At 33.6% G+C, this 4,214-nt stretch overlaps 1 long non-coding RNA gene across 1 annotated transcript; it reads right to left on the reverse strand.

Annotated features, from left to right (window-relative positions):
* Nucleotides 1-768: 768 nt before the first annotated feature.
* LOC141672778 (uncharacterized) lies at nt 769-3,310 on the reverse strand. Its single transcript, XR_012555701.1, has 3 exons — nt 2,629-3,310; nt 2,458-2,522; nt 769-1,298 (listed from the first exon to the last, which is right to left on the reverse strand). It is a non-coding gene; the product is annotated as an uncharacterized LOC141672778 (long non-coding RNA).
* Nucleotides 3,311-4,214: the final 904 nt, after the last annotated feature.

The following is a 4,214-nucleotide window of genomic DNA, read 5'->3' on the forward strand; positions in this document are numbered from 1 at the left end:
CACTACAACAAACCTGGTCATTTACGACGGTTTTTTGAACTGAAATCGTCGTAATTGAGCCATTTACGACGGAAAAAATCGTCGTTTTTGTTCGAGTAGTAAGTTAGTTTTTCGTCAAAAGATAAAATTGAGTCGCAAGTTAGGAAGTAGGGGCCACATACTCAATAAAATAATGAACTTACTTACGACGAAATTTATCGTCATAAAATATCACAATAGGACGAACAATAATGTGGTAAGTTATCTACTTATGATGGAAAAAACCTTATGGGACCCACTATTAATGAGATAAAATATAATTTTACGACGGAAAATGCGTCGTAAGTTAGAAATTTCTGACAGAAAAAACGATGTCTTTTAGAAGATGGGGCCTACAAGCTGGGAAATGAAAATTCAAAAAAAATATTTTTAAATATGAAAATGGATACATTTACGACAGAATGTTTGAAGAATAATCGTCGTAAGTTTGTTTTTCCAGAATAACCAAATACTAATTTTTCAGTATCCAACCATTTTCGGCTTCCAATTTAAATTCTAAATCTGCCAAAATCTTATGCAATCGCAAACTCAAAACAAACTCAAAACAAACTCTAAAACTGTCAAAAGACAATCAACATTTATTAAAGCAAAATACACAATCATCAAATTGTATTAAGTTTTATCAATAATTCTAAATCAAACACAATACAATGCTAGCATGGAATATATCCCAATGCTAGCATTCTTACGTTTTCTTTGTCTAAAAAATTAAAATACAATATACAACAGAACAGCAGTGGCATTATGTTTATTGTTTTTCAGGAAGGCCCATCCACTTGAAGTTTTCTGCATACGTTTTAATTTGCAACCGTAAAGAAATAAAACTTAGCAAAAAACCAAAAATAAAGCATAAAGAAAGAATGATCCGACCCCTCATCAGTTGGTTCTAAAAAAATTTACAACCATTCTCTTGCTAAAGATGACAATAAATAATAATAAGCAGCAATCAACTCTTAAGAAATATATGAATCACAGAAGCATTCTCATCTATGAATGACATAGACAACTATATGAAATCAGGTGTCATAAAGCAGCCTTCTTTGAATTTAACCAGGGAATGCGCACGGGAGTAGATATAATCAGAAAGGCTTGATTTATTAAAAAATCATTCCAGAATCCCAAAAACCTTAATTCTCAACTATATCATCCCTTAAATGAGCTTAAATCATGAAATAAACAACAACTGAAGTCACCTGAGCACCCATACTCACAAAGCATGCCGTTGATAACCCATGCCCAAATACAGCAGCAAGACCTTCCTGGGTCAATCAGTTCACAATAATAACTTATATTAAAAGAGCATAAAATCACAAAACATATGGAACAATAAATTTAACAAGGAGATCAGGAAAGATTCTATCCATGTTTGTTTATATGAAGAACTTTTTTAAAATACAACAGTACTAAAGCATGGTATATATTCATGGAAATAACAAGAGTTGGTAGGTGAACAATAAAGTCTCAAGGAGTATATACCCCTAGGCATCTGTAGTCTGAAGTATTTCAGATCAATATGCATACCTTGTTCACATGATTAATATGATCGTGATTTAGCTGCTAACTTGTACTGATCATGGTCTTCCGAGAAAAACAATAAAAAAATCCATAATTTTGACAACAGAGTAATGAGTAATGATCATACAAGCAATGCACACATCTAGTATGACTACAAAGATCAGTATTTAGTCTTTAAATGAAACTTATTTATTTAATAGGACCTCTTTGTGCATAAGATAAAGAGACGAAGATATATTAGAACTGAAGGAACTATTCCAACCTGGTGAACTACACCTGTGCTGAAGCACAAGTCCCGTAGTACAATAGATAACAACTCCTTTACTTCTAAGCACCAGAAAAAAGTTAAGCAGTTGCTATTATGTAAATAAAAATATGCATAGTAATGAACTCACAACATCATATAGCATGCAATATTCGAGAAGCTTCACTTAGAAAACTGTATGAGAATGTAAATCTGAGAATGCACAGATTTACTGATAGAAAGGCAAAATAATGTAAAGCATAAATCCTGGTCACCGGTGATTTACTATATAGCATCTTCTGCAGTGAGAATTTATAGAGCAGCTTTAGATACTCTGCTATAAACCAATATAAAACTGCAAAATATATAAGTGAATGTTTTTCAGCATTCTATCCTTTATCCCATTTTAAGCATGACCTACAAATCATGGATGCCCAAAATATTTGGACACCTTTTAAAAGAAATGTACAATTTATTACCAATAGTATGTTACTAATATTTTAAATGATAAAAGAATAGAACCCCTTCTTCTAACGTAGGAAATTAATAGTGACAATAATTTTAACACCTTTAATAGAGGTGTTTGACGCTTCTTAACCTACAAATAAGAAAGTCAATTAAAAGAGGCAAGACATGAGTACAAGATTACATAGACCCACCATCAACTAAATGAATTCTGGCACACTGGCACATCAGCAACAAAAATAGGAGCCTAGCCTATGTCCTTAAGAAGAAAAATATAAAACAGAATGCCAATTAGCTTTACCGCATATTCCCAGCCATGCCTTTCTGCAAATCAAGAACGAAAAACAGAAATTTGGAGAACTTACCAAGCAATCGAACAAGATTAATAATCGTAAGCTGATCAGCCAAGAAATCATCCTCACCCTTGCAAAAAACCACTCGACACCCACCTCCATGCTCTCATCATCAGGCAAAACACCCCTATACACAACTCCATCCCCCTTTCAACAAATTAACCGAATTACTCCCTGATTACCCCCCCCCCCCACACTATTCCCCGCATTCAACTCATTCAAAAACCAATTCCCCGGCTTGACCTCACTCCCAAAAAAACTCCCAATACTCAAACCACTCATCTTACTCCTCGCCGGAAACAAAAACAACCTAATTCTACTAACCCTCCCACCCAAAAAATTCCCTGAATTCGATATATTCAACCGATCATACTCCTAACCCAAATTCTCCAAATCCTAATCTGTTGTAATCGAAATCAAAAAATCAAGATCCTCATTACGCAACTGATACTTTAACATAACACCATTACTCAAACCACCACTAATTACAATTTTACCCAGCTTTGAAACGATCAACGACAATGAAACGCGTGGCGCCGCCAACTTAACAGAGTGATTTGCCGTGAGGGAGAGGGACTATGTGGCCACCGAGGCTACACATGAGGCGGAGTTTGGGAGGTGGGATTGAATTAGAAAGGGGTTTTGAGGGGGCGGCAAGTTGTGTGAGGTGGGTGTCGTCGTTGTTTATGGCAGTATTTCAGAAATCGCTTGGCGTGCAAGGGCGGTGAGGGTACTCCGAGAGATTAATCACCAAGTAGGACATTAATCGGACCCATTAATCGAAACATTAATCACAAGAATATAAATATTATTTTTAATTTTTATAATTATATAATGATTAATATGTCAAATATTTGTTTGAAAAAAGAAATTAGAATGATATTAAACAATATCTACACATTTCACATGCGTTATGTACTAGTTATTGAGTTTACAATATTAACTATATTTTAATTCACACTTTTAATGTAATTATAATATGTTAATTTTATATTTTAAGTGAGAAAGTAAATATATTTGATTACTTATTACTTTTTACCGATACTTTATACTAGAAATTGACACGATATTGTGTGAAATTATGAAATTAATGAATTAAATTATAAAAAGGTAAAAAAATATTTTTTTAATTATTTTCCGCCTAGACCGCCGAATACCGATTTTTGACTGCCTAGTCCGCCTACTCCCGATTTTGACCCGATATTTTGAAAAAACGCCTAATTCACCGCCTAGGTCCGAGTCGTGGCGTTTTACCACAGCCTAGCACCTAGGCGCCGTCTAGACCGATTTTTAGAACACTGGTTTATGGTAAACCGGAGTAAGGTGGAGAGAAAATAGGCTTAAGATGATTAATAGGCTTATGGGCCGATGTAGTAAATAGCTGATGTTTTTTTTCTATAATTTAGCTGATGTTTTGTTAATAAACGATATTTAACAAATTTAAATAAGATTTTTTTGGTTTTAAATAAGAATGATAGATGTCTAAGTAACACGGGGTTCGTGATAATTTGATGATTGAAATATAGTAATTTATTTTTGAATTTCATTATATAAAATAAAAAAACTATTCATGATGAAATTTTATTTGTTTTGCCATT

Source organism: Apium graveolens, chromosome 7 (assembly GCF_009905375.1).
Source record: "Apium graveolens cultivar Ventura chromosome 7, ASM990537v1, whole genome shotgun sequence".
Classification (NCBI taxonomy): domain Eukaryota; kingdom Viridiplantae; phylum Streptophyta; class Magnoliopsida; order Apiales; family Apiaceae; genus Apium; species Apium graveolens.